This window comes from Rousettus aegyptiacus, unplaced genomic scaffold, assembly GCF_014176215.1.
Source record: "Rousettus aegyptiacus isolate mRouAeg1 unplaced genomic scaffold, mRouAeg1.p scaffold_m13_p_1, whole genome shotgun sequence".
In the NCBI taxonomy this organism is placed as follows: Eukaryota; Metazoa; Chordata; class Mammalia; order Chiroptera; family Pteropodidae; genus Rousettus; species Rousettus aegyptiacus.
This window is the reverse complement of record NW_023416284.1, coordinates 38451914-38476015: the sequence shown is the minus strand read 5'-3', so window position 1 is coordinate 38476015 and position 24102 is coordinate 38451914. Positions and strand designations below refer to the sequence as shown.

The following is a 24102-nucleotide window of genomic DNA, read 5'->3' as shown; positions in this document are numbered from 1 at the left end:
GTCTATTTTAAAAAGTGCCACTAGAGTTTTGACTGAAATTGCATTGACTTTATAGATTAATTTGGGGGTAATTGATTTGTTAATAATAATGAGTTTTCCAATTCACTAACATAATTTATCTTTCCATTTATTTAGGTCTTTCCTAAATTCTCTCATCAATTCTTTTTCTGGTAGCAGCATACAAAATTGCATTATTTCAATTTATCCCTATGTAATTCATGGTTTTTTTTGTTTTGTTTTGTTTTATGCTATTGTAGAAGATTGACTATTAAAAAAAATCATTAATGTTATTTTATCCATAATGTTTTTTCCCAGAATCCAGTCATGCCCTATGGTATTAGAGGTAGGGGCTTTGCTATCAGGCGGACCTGTGTCTAATCACTAGAATTACCATTCTGGAGAAACATCACAGTGCAATGTTTAAGAGCCTGAATTCAACAGTCAAGCTGCCTGAATTAGAAGCCTTACTCTACCACTTACTAGCATTCTCCAGGGTTCAGTTTTTTCATCTATAAAATGGTCCTAATAATAATACCTACCTTATAGGTTGTTAAAAGGGTTAGAGAAACAGGGAAAACAGTGTCAAGCAATGTCAAGCACATAGAAATAGCTTAAAACATGTTAACTTTTATTATTTATTCATAGTTGTGTGACCTTGAGCAAGTTAATTTTAAAACACCTCTATCTCCACATTTATAAGTTAGGGATAGTCCTATTAATAGAATGTGTTGAGAATTAAGTTATAATAAATCATTGAGAGCATAGAGCACAGTGCTTGGCACATAATGAGCCCATATTAACATTAGCTATTAATAGTATCTATATTAATATAGTGCCTGACATATTGACATTAAGCAAATGAATATTTTTTTAAACTACCTTTTGAACAATGAATACTAGCTTTGCAGAAAAAGCTTTAGGAGAAATTCAAAATTGTAGAAGTGGCTGCTAGAATATTTAGAAGATGCACACACTGACTTATTGAATACTGGTTGTTTTCAACTATTCGTGCTAAATGGTTTTCCACAGAACTCCCCCTCCCCCATATTGTCTCTAAACTCACTGCAGATGGTAGTGTTCAAGCTTCCAACTAAAATCAATCTCTTTACTGTAATGACTTCTAGTTACATACACCCAATTACCACTGTCATTAAGAAAGTGGTAGCTGCCGATATTGAGCAGCGATGTGACATTAGATGTTCAATGTATGTAGCTCCAAAGCATGACCTTCTTACCTAGAAAAATTAAAAAGCACCCAAGATAATACCTTTTTTGTCTTTAACTCTTCTCCTACTTTATTTAAAATAACAAACAAACAAACAAAAATCTTTGCCAACTTACTGATGTTGGACAAGAGAGAGATAGGTGGTTCTGGAAGACATAAGTACTGATTGAGCATTTTGGGTTATGGCATGCTCTTGGAATAGATGGCAACATAGTCTCTAGCACAATTGGGCAGTTTGATTCCGCAAGTATGTATTGAATGTGTTTGGTACAGGTCTACACACCCTGGATAATATGGGAAATCAAAAATCACCAAGATATAACAGGAAGCACTGGGTCAAGATTTAAGCCACAGGTTTGAATGTCTAGCTCCGCAATGAGATTTCTAGAGCTGTGTGTCCTTGGCCAAGTCATCTGCCCTATTTTTTCATGTTCTTCATCTGTAAAATATGGACCAAGTATAATGAGGTTGATTGGAACTTAATGATTCCAATTTTAGTTTCTGGTTGTAAGATGTGTTCTCGTCTATGGCTATGCTACCTTGAACAAGACCGATCCCGTCTGATCTCGGAAGCTAAGCAGAGTTGGACCTGGTTAGTACTTGGATGAGAAACCACCTAGGAAGACAAGGTGCTGTAGGTGTAAAAAAAAAAAAAAAAAAAGTTAATAAATAAGGGATTGTAAGCTAACAAGGTCCTTACAATCTACGAGGTCAATCAAGGGTTGCTTCGCCTAAAAAAATAAATAAATAAAATAAGATGCATTCTCTACCATCAAGTTTGTTGCCTTTAATTGGAAGAAAAGGAGTCTATTAGAAAAGGCAAATAATTATCCTAAAGACTATTTGATTAAGAGTGAGATTAATAACTTTCAAAGTAGTAAAAGCCTACATGATAGGAGATATAAATGAACATTGAAGAATGTTTTCTCATCTGTAAAATAGATTTAATTATAATTGCTTCACAGTGTATAGAACTAGTAAGTTAATATTTTTCAAATTCCTAGAATATTGAAAGTATATTAAATATTACTTGCGTTCCCCTCTGGACCTATTGTCTATTTAAACTTCCCAAGATTTTTTATATTGACATAATAAAGAAAACTGTTCTCTGAAGACTTTTGGATCATAAATCTGCCCCAGAAAAGTAAAGATCCAAATCAGTTTTACTATCTTCAAGGGACCAAGTTATCCATGATTTTCCCAATTTAATCATCATCAGCACCAAATCATTTATTGTACTTTTTCTTAATTCTTTTAACCAAATCCTAAGACCCAGCTTGATAATTATTCCATATTGGGATCTAGTAAAAAGCTTTGGCATTGTATTGGCCTGTGTTTAAATCTCATCTGTGCTTTTATGCAACTGTATGATTTAAGTTATATTCATATTTTCTAGGAACCTCAGCCTCTCTATCTGTAAAATGGGAACATATTTTATAGGTATTTTTGAGGTTTAGAAGAGATCACATAGGTAAAGTTTTTAGCTGAATGCCAGGTATAAAGTAACTATCATTAAATAATACCTATTGTTAGGTTTGCTTCACATCCGGTGAAGTGGAGGTGCGTTTCTGAAAGTTTTTCTCTCATTATTCCATTGGCTATAATATCGGATTCTTCAAATAGCTTAAATGGAAGTAGCCTAAATGAAGCACCATATTTAATCCCAACCAGAGAGAATGATTATATCTATATGATAGAATATTTTTAGCTATAACAATAATCCAATAGTATAAGATGTATAAAAAGGAAATTTGAAAAAATAATTAGGCAGCAAAATGAATATATAGTATGATCCCAAATATATAAAGTATGCATAGAACAAAAGATTGGAAAAAGGCAATGCAGGTTTAAAGTGGGTGGTAGTGAGAATATGGTAATTTTTTTTCCTTTTTCTACTTTTCAAAATAGGAGCCAATTTTTATACCTTTAAAATATGGGTACTTTTTTTCTTTTTGTACTTTTCAAAAATTTTCTATTTTTTAAAATAAACTAAATGTAGAAGGTAGAAAAACCATGTCTTTTTGAATGTGAAGAAATCTATATATATCAATTGTTAAAGTATAATTGTTTCAAGTATATATGAAGAATTTTGAAGATAATAATCTCTGTCTGAAAGGAATATTCTACTTAATAATCAGTTTTAGTTTGATGAATATTTATCGAATTTCCTTATAATCCATTTCAGGTATTTTTCTTGCTTTTCTATTTTTGCCTTCTCCTTGGCATAACTTTATATTTAATTTAAATGCCTATGTTGTGTACAGTTAAGAATGGCACACCAGATTAATGTGTTAAAAATGCATGAGGACTATAACTGGCCTACGATTGACACTGTGTGTGTGTGTGTGTGTGTGTGTGTGTGTGTGTGTGTGCCTATTTTTTTTTTTTTTTTTAAGGTAGAAACTCTAGATGTTCAGAATCCTGATGGCTCCAGTTTGGGTTCTTGTAATTGGATACTCAATTTGGAGCCATGGACCCCCACCTCGACCTCCAGAGAATTATCTGTCTGTGCCCATTCCTCAAGCCTAAAATCCATTTAATTAGGTGTGACTTTTTTTCTTTTATAACTTAACATCTCATTCTCCTATCTCAGATTAGTGTTGGTAAGCAAAGTGGAAAAATCAGAACCATCAGGTAAGAAAAATAGAAAATGATTTTGGTGGTCTCAGACCTCTCTTCCTGATGGGGAATGGCATATGGTCTCCGGAGGTAAACTAGAGAGGGAAGATATGATGGAGAAACTGTCTCTAGGTAGAAAGTCTTCAGACTTAGCATCAGTTTTTAACCCACTGGAGATATTCCTATTCTCTTCTCAGCAATGATAAAGAAACAGGCACCTTTATTTGGTGTATATCTGACTCCTCAACAAGATTTTGAGATTCAGGCAGTCAGGGAAAATCATCAATTTTTGTTCCCCAAATGTATGGCATATAGTACTACTAAATAAATATTAGTGAAATTCAATTTAAATTTTATCAACACGCTTTTAACATTATAACACTGTTAAGGATTTTCACAAAGGAGATGGAATTATTTTGAAAAACTAGAAATTAATTTTGTCATCAGTCTTCTGTTTACAAAACAAAACAAACAATAAAATCTCTATGACAGCTTTCCATAGCATTTAAAATAACCCTTAACTTTGGCCTATAAGGCACATATGAATTGATCTCTCCATTCCTGTCCCTCCAAGTTTATTTTGTACCATTGATTTCCTCTTTTATTTCACACCCATCACACTGACCTTTCAGTTTCATAATAAACGTGTTCATTCTCACTTCAAAGCTTTTGTAGTGGCTAACTCCTCTGTGTTGAATGCTTTGTGCCACTACTTTCCTGGTTCCTTCTTGTTCAGGTCTTAACTCCATTGTTAGCTCCTCAGAGAGGATTTTCCTAGTGGCCATATGTAAAACTGTTTTCCTCAGTCACTCTCAGATCCCATCACTCTTTTATTTCCTTCATAGACTTTTTCGCTATCTGAAGTATCTTCTTTATTTATGTGTTTCTATATTTATCCTCACCAGAGGTAAACTCAGTGCAGGCAGGGGCTTTCTTGGCCTTCACTGCTGACTCTATTCCCTGGAGAATACTTGTCGAAGCAGGGAAGGAGGGAGAAATTTTAGATCAGGCAGTCCATACAACTACCTTGTGTGGTAGGATCTATAATCTCAATTTTACAGATGAGTAAACTGAGGTCAGGAGAAGTTATTTCTCTATATAGTGATCATAGCTAGTGAATAGAAGAACTGAGATTCTAAGTATAATTTTTTTTAAATTCAAAAATAGGTCTTTTCTTTATCTTAAAAGACATTCTGGAATTTCTATTTCGATGTTAGAATAACTGTTACCAGACTTACCTTTACACTGTAAACAACTAGAAAACTGGACAAAGTATGTGAAAGAGCTGCTTTTAGACATGAGACAATAGGCAGCTCAGGAATGAGAAAAAGGAAACAAGCGGGATGAAAACAACACTTGTTCTTGCTTTCTGCCTAGAGGCACTTTCTGGGTTACAGTAAAGGGAGGAAGAAATCAAGCATAGCATGGCAAACTCAAGAATTGAGGAGATGATTCAAGTTGACAGAGACTGAAGCATCCGAAGGAGCAGGAAAGAGTTCTAGAGAAGAGGTTGATATGGGGGAAAAATGTGAGTGTGTGTGTTGTGGGGAGGGGGTAGATATCTCCCATTAAGACCATTGCTGAATACTAAACTATGTATGATAGGGTAAAAGCCTACTCAGTTAGGCAAAGGACTACTAATGGAGTATTAAACCAAACAATTTCCTGAGTTGGCAAAGGTATTTGAGTTCTGCACCTTTCAAGAAACATTGAGGAAGGGTCACGCCTTAATGGTTGGGTTAAACTAGCTCTGAAGTAAAGCCTCCTCTTCTAGATATGCCATAACAAAGCCGAACCCCCTCCCCTCAAAAAAACAAGCCTTGAAATAATCAAGCTGATCCACAACTAATTGACAAAGCAAATTTCAACAACAAAATCTGGAAAGTAAAGAACAAAATATTTACAATGGCTAGCATCCAAAAAAAAAAAAAATTACAAGTCATGTAAAGAAACAGAAAAATGTGACCTACGATTAAGAAAAAATAAAGACAGTAAATGGGGACACACCCAGAGATGACAGATATCATGGAATTAGTAAACAAGGACTATAAAATAGTATTATAAATACACTCATGGTTGAAAGGAAACCTCAAACATTAAAAGGCAAAAATAAACTATATGTAAAAAGGACTCAGAGAAAATCTAGAGTTGAAAAAAAAAAAAAAACAACCAATATCTGAAATCTAAAATACACTGGAAAGGCTTAGCAGCAGATGAAACACTACATAAGAAAACTAAGGGAATTTTAAGACATACCAATAAAAAACAGTATAATGTTAAGCACAAGAGAAAAAACTAAAAATTTCTCAGTGACAGTGGCAGTAGGGGCAATATGCAGTGATTTAACTTATATACAATTTAGAAACTCAAAAAGAGAGCAGAAAAGTTATTTGAAGAAATGACTAAAAATTTTTAAGTCGACTATAACCTCATGGATTAAATAAACTAATTGAATATCAAGCAGGATAAACAAAAATAAAACGATGTCAGGACACATTACAATCAAATTTCTGAAAACCAACTCATGAGCCAAGGATGAAATAACATGTGATATTAGAAAATATCTTGGAGTGAATGATAGTGAAACTACAACATATCGATATAAAGCTGTGGTTTCCAGCTAAAGCATTACTTAGAAGGAAATACATAGCTTTAAATTCTTATATTAGAAAGGAAAAGATCTAAAATCTATCTCAGCTCCCATCTTAAGAAGCTGTAAAAAAAGAGGAAAATTAAACCTGAAGTAAGTGAAAGGAGGGAATAATAAAGGTAAGAGCAGAAATCAGTGAAGTAGAAAACAGACAAAAAAAAATCAATGGAACCAGAAGCTGGTTTTTGGGAAAGGTCAATAAAATTTTAATATACATCTAATTAACCTAATCAAGTAAATGGGGAAAGATATAAATTCCAATATCAAAGAGGAGATATCACTATAGATACTACATATATTAAAGGATCAATAGAGAACCATTATGGTTAGCTTTATGCCAGTAAACTGAAGAACCTAGCTGCATGGACCAGTTGCTTGCAATACCAATATTAATAAAGTTTGTAGAAGAAGAAATGGAATTATAAATAAAAACTTAAATATTAAATAAATTGAATCTATAATAATGAACTTTCCTCCACAGAAAACTCTGGACCTAGATGGCTCACTAGCAAATTCTGTCTGGGTGTTAAACATGCTACAAAAAATTTATTAGAACTAACATGTGAATTTAGCAAGGTTACAGGATATAATTCAGCATACAAAAACTACTGGTATTTCCACATGCTGGCAATAAGCAGTAAAATTAATTTGTTTTAAATACCATAGAAATAAGTTTAACTACAAAAGTGCCAGGCCTGTGCAATGAAAACTACAAAATTTTGCTGAAGGAAATGTTAAGATTCAAACAAATGAAGAGATTTAACATGCTGCTGGACTAGAAAACATATTTTTAATGTTTATTCTCTCCAGATTAACTCACTGATTCAATTCAATCCCAAAGAAAATCACAATAGATTTTTCCCAAAAAATTGACGACCTTATTCTAAAATCAATATAAAATGCAAAAGACCTAGAATAACCAAAAAACTTAGAAATGATGAACGAAGGGAATTATAATACTTTATTTCAATACTTATTATAAACTGCAGTAATCAGAATAGAATTGATATAATATATCACTCAATGGGTCAGAGATCCCAGAAATTGACATAAACATACATTTTCAAGTGATATTTAACAGAGTCGCAAAAATAGTCATATGGACAGAAAAGTACTAGATCCTTACCTCATACTATGCACTAAATTCACTTGAAATGGATAAGACATATAGACTGAAGTTTTAAACTTTGGAAAGAAAACATAAGTAAATATTCATAACCTTGATGTAGATAAGCATTTTTTAGGACACAAAACATAAGACACAAAAGGAAAACTAACAATTTTATTTCACCAAATTAAAAATTTTAGCTCTTGAAAGACACTGTTAAGAAAATAAAAAAAAAAATTCACAGGTTGAGCAAAAATATTCATAAAGTATAGATCAAACAAATGACTGGTATCCAGAGTGTGTGTGTGTGTAACTCAATAACAAGAAGATAAACAATGAAATTTAAAACTAGGCAGATTTGAACATTTGCTTCATAAAAGATAATGTAGTTGGCCCATCAGTACATGAAAAAATGCCATATTCGTACTTTAAGACTACTCTGTAAACTGTAAACTTAAATCGACAGAAATTGATTCTCTCATAGGTCTGTACAGTAGAAGTTTGAAATTCAGGTGTCAGTAGGGCTATGTGTGCTTCTCGGGAAGGCTGTATGGAAGGATCTATTCCATGTCTCTCTTCTAGCTTCTGGTCGTTGCTGACAGTTCTTGGTGTTCCTAAGTTTGTGGCTGGATCACTTCAATCTTTGCCTCTCTCTTCACATAGCTTTCTCCTCTACGTGTGTGTCTACATATATCTACATGACCTTCTTCTAAGAACACCAGCTGTTAGATTTAGGGCCCACCGTAATCCAGTGGGACCTAATTTTCCTTACATCTGCAAAGACACTCTTACCAATATATTCACGTTCACAGGTACTGGGGGTTAAAACTTCAGCATATCTTTTGCAGGGACACAATTCAACCCACACATATGCCTAACATATCAGGGAATTGTAAGTTAAAACTGCAATGAAAATGCCTACTAGAATGGCTAAAACTTATTTTAAATTTGACATTTGACAATACAAAGTGTTGACAACAATATAGAACAAATAGAATTTTCATACATTGCTGGTGATTGGTAAAATAATACCACCATTTTGGAAAACAGCCAATTACTTATACACTTCTTATTACCCTAGGCCCAGTAATTTGATTCCTAGATATTCACCTAAAAGAAATAAAAACATATCCATACAAAGACCTACACATGAACATTCATAGCAGCTTTATTCACAATAACTCAAACTTGAAAACATCCTCATCTCCACTAACAACTGAATAGATAAACAAATTGTGGTAAATCCATACAATGAAATAACAGTAATAAAAAGGAATGAAGTAGTGAGGCACATGATGACTTGGATGTATCTCAAAATTAGTACGGTAAATGTAAGAAATCAGAGACAAAATATTACATGTAGTATGATTACATTTCTATGAATTTCTAGAATAGAGAAAACTTTCTATAATGACAGACATCAGATCAGTGGTTTCCTCAGGGGGAGAGTGGAAAAGGGAGATTCACTGAAAAACATTATAAAGGAATTGTTGGAGAGATGGAAGTGTTCTATATCATGATTGTGGTGGCAGTTGCACGAGTATGTGTTTGCACATAATGAGTGTATGCATACGTAATAACGGGTATACTTAAAATAGGTTCATTTTATTTCATGTAAATTAAGCATCAATAAAGCTGATTTTAAAAATATAACCACCTATTTTTGGATAGTTTCTCTTTCCTAACTCAAACTTAAGCAAGGCAGTTACGAGAACTAAGTAGAATGACACCCACTAACATCCTGTGCCCAACCTTACCATAAATAGTCAATGAGAAGAACTTTTTCCTGTTAAGAAATTTTAGGACTTATGACATAGTGTTAATATTTGTATTTATATTTAATTCAGTAGCTGGTAATTATTCTATTTCACAGATGTGGACAATTATATCATTTTGTGAATTTTGCTGGTCTTGTAGCTTTTATAAATTACAAACTCCTAATATAAACTTGATTGTGGTGTAGTGGAAAGAGCTAGTAGGCTTCAGTGCTAATCAGCCTGTGGTTTAAATGGTGGATCTGCCACTTAGCAGCTGTGCAGCATTCATTCTTTCATTTCTTCATCTATGTATACCGATTGTAATGTGCCAGGGATCTCCCCAGGCTTTAGGCGGTACAAGTTAAGGGATGTGCTCCTGATCTCATGAAGCTTACAGTCTCATGCTCCAACTTACTTCCCCTCTTCAAATGTCTGATTGTTACCATCTTTACAGATGGACTTATAATATGATCTTTCACAAGGTGTTTGTTAGGATCGAGATCACCAAGAAATCTACTTAGTGTATATTAGATAAAAAGGGTTCCCGTCCTGCTGTGCCGGTCTGTGTGTCTTTCCAGCTACCCTACTGCCCCGTCCTTTTATGCTCTCATAACTTACCTTTTCCTGTACTATTGAATCTTACCTATCCTATCATATCCTATTCTTTCCCATTTTATTTATGCCTCCTTTTATACTATGGTAATGTACTACAAATGCCAATACTAATTTATTTTCTCAGATAAAAACATTACTTGCATTTCTGAATGAATTCGTTCAGCTCTTACCCTACTTAAATTATTTGATGATTAAACTTAGGTTAGATGGCATTTAAAAAACATTTCTTGGATTGATTTTTGAGTTGTCCAAAATTAAATGGAGTGTGATATTCCTTAACAATAGCTCTTCATAATTGTATGACATTTTACCTTCATAAAGCCTTTTCATAGTTATTATTTCATTTAATTAACTGAACAATCCTGTGAGGTCAGTGAGGGGATTATCATGTCTGTACAGATCAGTATACCATGGCTTATCTATGTTAAGAAGGTATTTAGATTAGAGTTGAAATTTCAACCTGCTTATAGTTCTCACTTGTTTATATATTTAACAGAATTTGTTGACTACTAATTATATACTAGGCATAATGTGACACCGCCCTTAAGAAGCCTATTATCTGCGGGGGAGTGTAACTTGCAACCGGAGAACAATGACTATATGTGTTGTGGCTACAGGGATAGGCATGGACTAGTATACAGGCTGAAGAGTTGTCACTGAGGAGAAAAGCATCAGCCTTGCTGAGACTTTGAGAAAGAACTATGATGTGTCACTTAAGTAGAGTTTTGAGGCGAGTTACGATTTTGCTATTCAAATGAGGAAGAGAAAGGCCGCCTTGAAACATTCAAAACAAGAACCCTTAAGAGCCTGTCTTTCTTTCATCTCTATTCTCATCGGCATTGAGTTATTCTTCACTTTTGCAAAAAAAAAAAAAAAAAAAAAAAATGATAGAGGAGTCGGTCATAATCCAGGTTCTAGGCACTCACCAACTGGGCCTTCTTTCCTGGGTAAAAAGAAAAAAGTTCTTAGGTCACTCTCCCTCAGACCCAAGTCTTGCTCAGCCTGGACAGAGCCCTGACAGTGAGGCAGTGAGGAATGGGGTTTGTGTTCATCTGTATGCGTTTCTTGAAACTGGCCACCAGTGAACAATCAAATCTCCTTGGAATATTCTTAAGCTTCCCACATGTTTGATTAGTTTTTCCCAGTAAAGGATTAAAGAAAGGAAGCAGCTTTTGAGAGAGTTGCTCTCTGCATAGCCCAAGACTGGGTCCTGGTGTAACGATGATCTTCAAATAGACAGGAAGGTCAGAACCATTCCGAGTTTTAATGGGAAGGCTGGTACTAGATGTGCTTGATCTTCGTGTTATGTGGGGACACAGAAGAGCGGGAGAATCTGAGGTTTCCCTTCGACCGTTCCACAAGCCCTTTGACACTCTTTTGTGTCAGTTTCTCTCTCCATCAAAGCAGAAAGATTCATGTATTAAATTCTTTCACTTATTCATTCTCTCAGTAGCACACAGAGCACGTACTATGTAGCAGGCCCTTGGGTAGGTGTCAGGTATAAAGGATACAGGAGCGAGTAAGACACAAGTAAGATACAGCTCCCACAGACCCCCTGCTGAAAACAGGGTCGGTAGACATAAAGACTGGGCGGTGACAAGCAACATGAGCCCAGACGAAGGAGCCCAGGGACCCTGGAGGAAGCGGCAGGGTATTGTGTGGGAAGCGGGAAAGGGGGAAGCCTGACCGATGGCATGGCCAAGGAGCAGTTTTGGCAGAGGAGTAGCTATTGGAGATCTTTAAAATTATTTTTGTGTGGTATGTGATATAAGGCCTCTTTTCATATGAAATATATGAACTATTAAGTAAGATATAAATTGCTCATTATATTTGCTGGAGCGGATTATCTTTGGGAAGAAAGAGAAGTCTTGAGTCCTACTTTTTAGGGTTTATGTGGAACACAGAGGCTGGACACAGGAGAAAAGAAAACCAATATGCAATTTAAATAAATGCATATATGTATACACACATTTATCTAATTAGCTAACTTTATATATATGTGTGTATGTATATACCCACACATACATATATACAATACACACACACACACATACACACACATATGCTATGCACATAAATCTCTCTCATGAAAAGCTTCTTGAGGAACAAAAGAGTGCTATTTGTACAATGTTTTTAATATAACATGAGCTAGCACTTAAGTACTTACTATGTACCAGGTCCTTTTCTAAATACCTTAAATGTAATACATCTTCTTTAATATTTATAGCAACTTCATGAGGTAGGTATTAACATGATCATCATTTTGCAAAGTAGGAACCTGAGACACAGAGAAGTAGGTTACTTTCCCAAGGACATACAGCAAGTAAGAAATAGTTATTTGAATACAGGCAATTTGGATCTAGAACCTTAACTCTTAAACACTATGCCTTATTAGACTTTACTCATTTTTAATATTTTTGTAAGGAATGGAATCCCTCACAAAGCCTAGGATGTTGATGGAGGAAGCAAGGCAACTTTGATTCTAGAGTAGTCAAGCATGGGGATTGAAAGAGACTTCTCTCCCTGGTGACTTTAAATGCGTTGCTTCTTGAAATTGTTTTCTTTTTCTTTTTTTTTAGGCGAGTCAGCCCTTGATTGACTCTGCAGATTGCAAAGACCTTGTCAGCTTATGATCCCTTATTTATTTTATTTTATTTATTTTTCACATCTTCAGCCTCTGGTCTTCCTAGGTGGTCTCCCATCTACATACTAACGAGGCCCGACCCTATTTAGCTCCCAAGATCGAACGGGATTGAGCATGTTCAGGGTGGCGTGACTGTAGACTTGCTTCTTGAATTTGATTATAGATCTTGGTCAAAATTTACTAATTTTTTTCATTCAATAACTATGTATTGAGTAGCTACTCTGTGCCGAAACCATTAAGTTGGTAGAAAGAGAGCAATAAGCACAATAAGCAAGATCTTAGTTATTATGAAGCTTCATAGCTTACATTCTGGTGCAGAGGACAATAGAAGAATAAATCGGTGGTTCGTACAATTGTGATAACTGCTGCAGCGGTAAGGAACATAGTGAGAGTACAGAGGAAGGAGGGAAAATGACGTATAATAGAGAATGGTTAAGGCCATACTGACAAGACAGCTTTTGAACAGAAACCAGAAGGAAGCGAGGGAGCAAGTAAGCATGTATTTGAGAGAAAGAACCTTGCAAGCAGAGGAAATGGCACATGTGAGAGCTTTGTGGTCCTTGCGCTTGGCGTGTGAAAGGAATAGATGGCAGACCAGTGTGTCTAGAGTAGTTTGAGCTAGAAACAGAGTGGTAAATAGGAAATGAGAGATTTCATAGAGACTTTGGTTTTTACTCTGAGTTGTGAAACCACAGAGGGTATATAGGCAGAGAAATAAAGAAACAATTTCTTTCTGTTCTATGTTTTAAAAAGATTACTCTGCCTGCTGGGTGAAACAGCAATTATAGGGAAGCAAGAGTGGACTAGGGAGGGAAATCAGGTAATTATTGCAATAATTCCATAAGGTAAGAGATGATGGTGGTAGTATTGGAGGTGATGAAAAGTGATTAGACTGTATTTTGAAGGTAGAGCTGACCAAATTTGGAATTTGTCATTCTGTAGGTGATAGATGATATATGCCATAAAACTGACCAAGATCACCTAGGGAATGAGTCTTGGTAGAGAGAAAAAGCATTCAAGGATGGTGACCTGGGCAGCTCTGATATTTATAGTTTGAGGTGACAGAAGGAAAACCAGGGGACAGTGTGTGCCCTGGAAGCCAAGTGAAGAATGCACTCCAAGGAGGAGGGTGACCAGCTGTGCTGCATGATGCTGACAGTCAACAAAAACTGAGAACTGGCCAGTGCATTCTGCAGCATGGGGGTCACTGGTGACCTTGACAAAACCAGCTTTGATATAGGGGAGAGTGAAGCCTGATTGAGTGGGTTTAAGAGAAAATTGAGTTACTCCTGGATATGCTTTCATATGAGGCTGTCATCTGAGGGGGAATGGAATCTGCTTTCACACTCCTCAGAGGCCCGAGTCTTCTCCTTAGAAAACCAAAGCTCAAAGGCTCAGGGTTTTAGAAGCAGCAAATAAGAAAGTAAAACCTTTGAACCTGGGAATAGTATTAAAGTGGTCCCCTAGGCTTGAAATGTTGAAGCCACAGCTCTTGCTCCAGGAAATAAAATGGACCAGTTTGGGGGTTTATTCTGGTCCTCTGCCTAAGACTACAGCTAAAAAATCTTCTTTATATATTTACCCAGGGAACATATCCCCACATCCTCCCTTGTCAACGAAATGTAGTGTCCTTAAAAGTCTGGATTTGGGAGAAAATAAAAAGATTCTGTCTTTCACTTTAATGAAAATTTCTTCTTCATGGTTCATTTATTGGTGTAGCATCCTCTATATTCCTGATGTGGTTGGTGTGAACATTGAACTAGGATGTTAGAGAGCTGGATTCTAATTTTTGCTCTGTTACTAACTCATTGTGCAAAAATAATTATATCATTACACCCCCGTGACCTCAGTATTTCCATCTAGTTTGGCAGAAAAAATTACAAATTCCCTTTGAAATCGTATATTCGCTCACCCATTTTAAAATTCACTTACGTTTTCCAGGTTTCTAATTTTTCTCTTCTTTATACTAATCACATTTCCCCCTTGCAAGAGGAATAAGGAGCATTTTCCAACTATTTGATCATCTTTATGAATCTTTTATGAGTCTGGGTACCTATAAATTGTGGAGAACAGCATTTATCCCTGGTGTCTCAAAAATTCCAAACTGGGCAACAGAACAGCAGCAGAGAGACCTGGAGGCCTGGCCTCTCCGACACTGAAACTGGTTGCTGCCCAGTGCTCTGGGACTGATTGCTTCCTTTGAGCTCTTAGTACTAGAATCAGAGAGGCCCCAGGTATCCTCGGATGGCTTTATGTCCTTGGTCAAAGTAATTAACCTTTCTATACCTTGGCTTCTCAATCGAAAGGGGACTATCACTGTCACATGTGTTGAGAAAACATATATGATAGTCCTTGGAACTTACCTGAGAATAGCAACTATTACTTACCTATCTACTTATATGATTGATAACTACTAATGGTAGTTATCTGGCAATATCCACTCAATTAAGATTTTGCTATGCAAACTAGCCAGAGAGGTTATCTTAACTTGAGAATTCATGGAAACAACAGAGACATTAAGTGAAAAGCAAACACGCTATCAAGAATGGAACCCTTCCTAAAATTGTGTACGACTCTTGCATACTGTACAGTATTCAGATTCAAAAATCAACTCCTAGTTTCCCTTCATTTGGATATTGTAATCAGGAGAACGATTTCTGTTTTGGTGTGGCCTGCACCTCTCCTTCAGATTCTGCTGGTCGCCTCCCTTTGTTTCTCTCATGCTGTTCCGTTTCAGTGGATGCCCTGGCTTGGGTTGCTTCCTTTGGGCTGTTGTTAGAACTAGAGGCAATAACATCTCAGCCTTTGCATAGATGAATTTTTTAAAGTCTAACCAATGCATGGCTGAGAAGCTTGACTCCTTACAATGAGGTCTGCAGACTTCCTGGCTGCGTTCTAAGTGTCCTCTTTCTAAACCCTGCATTCTACATTCTCTGTCATATATACCTAAAAGAATGAGGGATTTAAAATTTGGTGTGGAAGGAAAATTCAATCAATCAATCCTATTTTGGGGTGCCCCACTGAAATGAAATATGGATTAGGTAATATAGCCTGTGTAGCATCGTGCATCCTTCCCTTTGCTCATTTGGTAACAGGGAAGAGAGAAGTAGAGTGGGTGGTGGTGCCCACTTAGACCTTTTCTACTGTCTCTTTCACAACAATGCGAGCCCCTTAAGGAGAGGGATGGTGTATTTCACTTGTGCGTGTCTAATGCCTACCTCATGGCCTGACCCACACATGGGGCATAACCAGTAGCTCTTAAAGTGAATTGCTGCATTGAATCCACCATCCTTGCCTTGGAGTATAGTACCCAGTTTCACAGAATGGTGAGATCAGCGATAAAGGACTTCTTTTAGGGTGGTCTAGGGACAGAGATGAGGAATCATGGAGTCAGGGCTGGGAAATCCCAGAGAAGGTCATAGTTTCCCAAAGATTTGCAGGCTGGGCAGGAATTTCCCACTCTGAGAAAAGCGGTTCTCAAATCCTTGTCCACAGATTGGTGTTGGTCAATAGCAAAATGAAAATGGACAATGTAGTGACTTTTAAAAATAAAGCTAAATTTATGTTTTTAATCTGAGTTTGTGGCCTTCTTAAATTTTTTTCATGTCCTGCCACACTGAAATAACTTTTTTGAAATTATGGTCATGGCAAATGTTTCTCTTAATGTTACTATTAGGGAGAACATTGTTACCTGACATTACCTCCCAATTCAGTTTAATTTAGTTTTTAGTTTGTTTAGTTTGATTTGGTTTGGACATTTTTCTGCCCCATGCAATCTCTCTAAGGAACACTGTTAGAACTGTGGCTTCTAATGACACGTGGATGATTTTTAGAATATGAACTGAAATCTTAAAGCCTTTTTCCTAGGAAACCCAATTAGGTAAAAAGACAAACTTTTGCAGGTAATTTTGGAAGGTCCACGGGCCTTTAAGACTAGCCATGGGCTTTTTAAGGGTCACTAAAATCCAGGTTAGGAATTCAAGATCGTAAGGAGGGACAGTCTACTATTGTGAAGAAAAAAAAAAAAAAAAAAAAAGGCTTTTCTCATTTATTTGCTTTTTAATGAAATATTCGATGCCAATAAAAACTCTTACACCTCTACCTTTTAGCACTGTTAAAATTTCATAGAACCAAGATAATGATCAAGGATTTAATAGAAATTTTGCAAAAGCAAAGGACACTCTGTGTAACGCAGCTGATACTCAGCATTTGAACCAGCATTCTGTGGACTCGGCGGGTGCAGAAACCACTCTTCCTTTTGGCATTTTTTGCTGAGCATATGTTAGAACCCATCACCACTGACAGGGCTCTTTGCATCTCCCAGGCTGTCTGGGGGAGTCTTTTTGAAGGCATTTCAGCCATCTGTTAGGGTTTCCTGCTCTCTAGAGTGCTTTGATGCCATGAGGAGATATGACATTGACATTTGGAATCTGGGCCCATGTGTCACAATGCCAAGGGCAGGGACAGCCCCAGGGTGCCTGTTGCGTAGGGATGAGCATGTCAATCAAATACATCTGGCTGGATAGTCATACTGGCAGCTGCGTCCCTCAAATTTAGAGAGGAGAGGGGAACGAAAGGTCTTGGAAACCTTCAGAAGAAAAGAACAATCCCCTTGCTGCTTATCTTCCTCTGGGAAAGCCTTGGGGTAGAAATAATGACCACAGCTGGAGCAGTAAAGTTGGCAGCGATCACAGGACCTCGGAACCATAAAAATTATCATATCTAGAATTTCCCAAACTTCCATTATCAAGCCCTATAGCTATGGCATTTTGCAATCTGCATGTCACCAGTAATTGACTATATTTTCTTAAAACAGGCTTACATTTTTATTTAAATAGATATGGTTTTATATATACTAAATAAAATCTAGCATCACTTGCTATAAATCCAATATAGTCAAAATAAATAAAAAGAAAACAAAGCAGTCTTTTGAAATTATAGCCGACTCTGTGGCCTGCCTGCTCATTGTTAAAATGGGAAGTCAGCAAGGGTTTGGGCTGGCTAAAAGCATTAACTCAGACTTTCTCCTTCATATGCCTGGCCATACTGAGAGCAAATTCAAAAGTTAATCATTATCACTCTTTGCCCTTGATATTAGTTAGTACTACATCCAAGAATGCACTAAATTTCATGTGCCACCTAAAATCATCTTGTGTGCTATTGGAGGCCTGGGTTTCCTTCTGTGGGGCACATGGATCTGGCCCAAGCTTTTAAATATGTGAAGACACCTGGAGAATGGAAAAGACTTGTCCAAGGTAACCATGGTCCTATATCTGTCCTTATACCTATACCAATTGCCAAGTAATTTTGCAACTTCTCCTGCTGGAGGCAGATTGTACGTGCCTGAACCTTGGCTATGGGCTTTGCCTTGTGACTCGCTTTGTTTGGCCAATGGGAGGTAAGTAAATGTGGACAAGCAGAGGTTTCAAATTGGATTGTAGAGCTGGGCTTGCTTTCTTTCATATTGAGGAAGACGTGCCATTGTTAGCCTGTCGGTCTAAGGAGGATGATAGATATGTTAAGCAGACCTAGATTCTATCTTCAGAAAGATTCGGTGTTGAACTCCTGTCTGCCGAATCCCCTTTATAGTGCAGTATGGGGAGCATGTGTGTGCATGTGTGTGTGTGTGTGTGTGTGTGTGTGTGTGTGTGTGTGTGTGCATTTGTGTATATGTGTATGAGAGACAGACAGGCAAACAAAGAGCAGTACAAGCAGACAGAAGTTGAGACAGGAAGAAGTGGGGGAGGAAGAAAAGAGAACAGAGGAGGGGATAAAGAGGTGGGAAAATCCATGTCCTCAGTGCATGGGCCTTATCTCATTCATCTTCCATATTCCCAAAGCCTAGCACAGGCTCTCCAGGAATGTTGATGATGAATAGATGCTTTATCTTTTATTCAACTGTTTGAATTCGAATGTTTACCAAGAACTCTGTTATGTGCATGGAACTGGGCTAAATATACCCAGGGATACACAAAAAGTCATTTTTATGCTGTAGGTCCTACAGTGTAGGACATTACCATGTATTTTAGTGGCAAGGCCAAGCACTTGTAATGTGACTAGGCACCGTTCAAAGTTAGTGTTCCCGTGCATAAGTAACAAATACAGTGTCCCTCAAATATGATAGTGCCTCAGTCTATATTGCAAGTGTTCAACACCCATGGAGAGTTTAGGTTCTCCACAAATCTGAGTTATTAGTCTTCCTTCCTTTCCTCTTGGACATTTCTATTTATCTCCTTTTTTGTTCTTTCCGCTTTTTGCTGTAGTGTATGTACAGATACCTGCATACATTTCATACATTTAGTCTGAAACCAAGAAATCGTCCTTCCCATTCCCCATTGTATGACTGAGTCCTGTGGTGCCTCCTGCAATTTACATATTGCTCTACTTCCATTGACCCGGGTAGGGCGAGTCGATGCCCCTGTCATGTCTTACCTACCTTGTTTCTTAGCATCCCCTTGCCCAGTCTATCCCCCCAAAGAATAGTTGTAGTAACCTTGTAAAATACTAATCTGATCATTTAACTCCCCTACAAGAAAAGTGCCCATTAAAATTAGAAAAAAATACACTCTCATTTTTCTGCCTTATAATAATCCATATGATATGGACATTATATAGGTCCATTTTGGAGATTAAAGACAAGGACCTTCCATTGTAAGTGGCAGCATCTTCTGACCTCAAGGCTATCATTCATCATGCCAAATAATCACAACCACAATCGTAATTATTTATTGAGTGCATACTACAATAGGCACATAACTAATCTCTGTATACATATTAACTTCTTTAACCCTCACAATAATTCTGTGAACTAGGTACTATTATTACCCCAGTTTTACTGATGAGGAATCTGAGACACAATATTTAAGAAATTTCCCCAAGGCCACATAGCTTGAAAATGACAGAACCAGTATCAGAACCTAGTCGTTGTAGCTCCCTTACCACTCCTGGGCCAGGCAGTGACCATAGAAATGACAAAAAGGAAGCAATAGGATCAAACTGCTACCTGCTTCTCCATCACTATCATTTTTCTGATTAGATATCAGCCATCCATATTGTTTCATAGCTTAGTTTTGCATTGTTTCTTCCCTCTCAAGAGTAGCTGAATATAACAGTAACATAAACAAAAATTAGGAATCAACTGTTTAAAATTGATAATGTCCCTGAAAGGGCTGAGATGTTCTTCTTTCAAAGAGATAATTACAGGAACCCAGTAAGGTTGGAAGTCATTTTGCAGAAAATAGAGTATGAGCAATCATAAAGGAAATGCCAAAAGGATAATGCATTTTGCAAATGTTTATTGCAAACAGACAAAACTAGGTTCAATTACTCATTACAGCCTACACATTTTTCTCTTTTTGGGGTGGAAAACACTCAGGTATTTTATTTTCCAAAAAAAAAAAAATAAAATTATTTTTCAGCGTGGCATGGAGGCATTTTTAGCTTTGAAATTTTGATTGTGAATTGCTATGGCCTATTAAAAAATGCCAAGGTAGACTTGAAACAGAAAAGGGATGACAAAACCTGGTAAACATGATGAATCTACTGGACTTCATATATCATCTGTCCTTTGCCCCCTCCCTCCTTCAGTCTCAGAGCTTTCTGAATACCTCATCTTTGATTCTGGGCACTTCGAAGTCAGAATCTGTATTCGGCACACGTCCCTACATGATTAAATAAAAATAATCATCATCTTTCTCTGCTGTTGCCTCTGCAGGGAAGAGTTTTTACTCCACCTCACCTGCCAGTGCCCCAAGTCCAGTCCCTTGGAGGGAGAATAAATGGCATGGGCTTTGGAGAATAGTGGATTTTAAACCTTAATAACAGTGTGACTTTGTGCAAGTTTCTTATTCTCAATGAGTCTCAATCTCTTCTCATATCCAGTGGGAATGATGATGCCTGAATCACAGGGTAGGCAGTTGTGATGGTTAAGTGAGATTATTTTAAGTGCCTAGTGCTTAGTAATCCTTAATATAACACTTTGAACCCTTATTGTGTGCTGGCACTTTACTTTTATTATATCATTTAATTTAACTCTGTAAAGTATGAATCATTATACCCATATACAGATAAAGGAACCAAAGCTCAGCAAGGTAAGATAACTTGACTGTTATGGGTTGAATTTTGTCCCCCGCAAAAGTTATATTAAAGTCCTAACCCCCCAGCACTGCAGAATGTGGCCTTACTTGGAAAGAGGGAATCAAAATCAAACGGTCTTTAGGGTGAACCCTAATTCAATGTGACTCGTGTCCTTTTAAAAAAGGGGAAATTTAGATGCAGAGACAGATATTTACAGAAGACAGTGTGAAGACACTGAGGGAGAAGACAGCCAAGTGATTGGAGTGATGCACCTACAAGTCAATGAACACCAAAGATTGTCAGCGAAGACCAAAAGCTAGAAGAGGCAAGGAAGTATTCTCCCCTCAAGCCATCAGTGAACGTGTGGCCATGCTCATGCCTTGATTTCAAATGTCTGACCTCCAGATCTGTGAGACAATAGCTTTCTGTTGTTTTAATCTACCTAGTTTGTGGTATTTTATTACAGCAGTCCTAGGACACTAATACATTCATTAAGGTCACACTGTTAATGAGTTCCAACACCAGAATTCAGTTCCTGGGCTGACTTAAACACTGAGCTATTAAGCATTCCTCTACCATTGCTACTCAAGGTATGGGCCCTGGACCAGTGGCACTGTCTTCACCTGGAGCTTGTTAGAAAAGCAGAACCTCTGGCCTCACCCCAAATGACTGAATCACAATCTTCATTTTAACAAGATCTCAACTGAGTTCTTATGCACTTGAAAGTTTGAGAACCACTACTTTAGACTATCTTATGTAGTTACTAGCAAATATTAACTCCATTCTCTTCCTTTCCCTAGCTCCTCTTTCATGTGCTACTGGAAGTGGGTCTTTCTGTTTTGAATACATTCTCCTTCCAGTCCATTTTCCAATCTACTCAGCATCCTTCCTTAATCCTTCAAAACTAACTTTGTACTTTATATATTAGGTAGGGAAACTGGGTTCAGTACAAAGATGGCAGGCTTTGGACCCTATTGAACTTGTTGCAAAATCCTGCTTTACCATTTTAGGTATATGAGAGAGCAAGTCACTCGTCTTTTTTTGAGCTTCGAGGTTTTCATCTATTCCCAGTGCCATTACCCCAGTAGAAGCCATTACTGTCATCTTTGGCGTGGACTGCTGAAGTGGCCTCATAAGTGGACTTCCCACATCCCCATACCCATCTCAGTCTATTCTCCTCATTGTAACCTTAATGATCTCTCCAAAATAGCAAATCTAATCATGTCATTTCCCTGATTAAAAAGCCCCCTGCACTTCGGATAAAGACTGACCTCCTGATCGAGGCTTACTGCTCCTTGCATGGTCTGCCCATGTCTATTTCTCCCATCTCGTATGCCTTGCTACTCACTACTCTCACTTTCTTATTTATTCTCTAGACATACTAACCTTCCTTTACTTTCTTATGGTAGTTATCACCTTTTCCAGGATCCTTCCCTATACCATACCTTCCTCCCCTTAACTCTTTTATCTTGTGCACTTTCTTTATGTTTTTATCATAAAATCAGCCAAGTTTCTTATTAATTGCATGTTGGTTTGTCTGTATTCCTCACTAGACTACATGAGCTTGCAGGCAAAGACTATGTCTATCTTTGTGATGTCTGTGCCTCAACACCTACCCCAGTGTTGGTCTATAGTCTGCCCTCAATGCATATTTGCTGAATAGATAAAAGGAACTGAGAGATGACTCAATTTCCAGGCAAGTATTGTGCATTCTCCTTAAGAAATCATTTTTTCCAAAACCCCACTGCTGTTTTACAGATTAGGGGCCAGTCGAAGAGTAAGTACAGGAACAACCAGTATATTCTTTCTGAAGTCTCTTTGTTCTTTCCCACATGATGAAGCCTCCTAGATCCCACCTTGTTGAACAAAGCTAAAGCATTTAATACTAATTGCTTTAAGTAAGGCCTGTGTGATCTAATCACTAATCAGATGCTTGCATTTAAGAAAGAAACATGGCTAATTAACAGAATCTAGGACTGCCAATATTCAGGATCAGAGCTCTGTATGTGGCAGCATGGTGATAGAAGACGCACGATGAGGCTTGGAGAGTTCTTGGGGCTCGAATGGCTTTTCCAGTGCCAGAGAAGTTGAAACGATACACCGAAGGTATCAGGGAGGACGCCTGCTGGCAAAGGTTGCATCCATGAATCCTGGAAACCTGTCTCTCCTATATGTTGTCAGTAGCAAGAAACGGTGAAAGTTTGAAGTTAAAATATTAGAAATACAAAATGAAGACTTATGAGCCATGTGAGGAATTGGTATCAGAATAACGAAGGGGGTTAATCTTTGAAAAAATAAATAATTTTATTTGCATAGGATGGGCCAATTTGGGCCTTGCACATACTACATGCTCAATAAATTTTTGTTGAATGAATTTCTTATGAGACATTTCCAGAAGAAGAAATATGTGAAAATTTATTGAAAACCATAAAAGAAAATCTAGAGAAATGTAGAATCTAATAAATACCCTATTCATAAGTAGGAAACCTCAGTGCCATAAAGATGCTTCTTCGCCGCAAATTAATCTATAGATTCAAAGGCTATTTCAATCCAGACCTCACCAGGGTTTTTCATGGAAGCTCTCAAGCCAAATCTAACTTTCATGTGGAAGAGTGAAGGTCCAAGAATAACCAAGCGCTTTTGAAATATGAGGAGATGGGCAAGAACGAGAACTGACTTCTCCACTAGATATCAAGATTCACTCTAAAGCTCTAGGTAATTTTGAAAAACAATTTTGTCATGGTGAGTGTTTGCTCGTTTGGAAAGCTGGTCATTTAGGAGACTGATTTTTGGCCAGCTTTCCAGAGTCCATCTACACTGAGGGATTTGAATGAAAAGTGAAGTCATGCAGTGTGAATTTGCTGCCTTGGAGCTTGGCTGTAACTGCTCGGAGCTACAGCTCAGGTCAGGAGAGAGAGCACAGGCTCGATGCACCAGGGCTGAACCCCTGCTCTGCCCTCATGATCCATGAGACCTCGGGTTCCTCGCTGAACTCCTCTGAGTCTCGGTATCTTCATCTGTAAAATTCAATTGATGAAAATCCAACTAGAAAAAAAAAAATATATATATATATATACTGTCGAGCTATAGACTGGTGGTTTTAAAACCTGTTTATTCATATTAGAAATAGTTTTCTGGAAAGGAGAGGTTGCAGAATCAAGTGTCAAACTGCAAGTGAGCATAGGGCAGGGCCGCAGCGGAATTGGTGCACATATCCCCAGTCTGCAGGTGCAGTTCACAAGCGGAGAACCTGACATGGGCGTCAGAAGAGGGACAAGAGAGTTCTGGTAGCTCAGCCTCAGACAGCAGTGTGACCCAGGGCCTCTTGTCACTTTCTGGGCCTCATTTTTCCATCTTTAAAATGGGAACACTGGCCTCTCAGGCGATTGTAGCTTTAAGATTATACCG

The 24102-nt window shown here is 37.3% G+C and overlaps 1 protein-coding gene and 1 pseudogene across 2 annotated transcripts in view; both read left to right on the top strand.

Annotated features, from left to right (window-relative positions):
* DAB1 (DAB adaptor protein 1) overlaps positions 1-24102 on the top strand; it is a 1029186-nt gene that overhangs the window by 387153 nt on the left and 617931 nt on the right. The window lies entirely within an intron of this gene.
* On the top strand, positions 1748-1866 carry LOC118605421 (annotated as a pseudogene).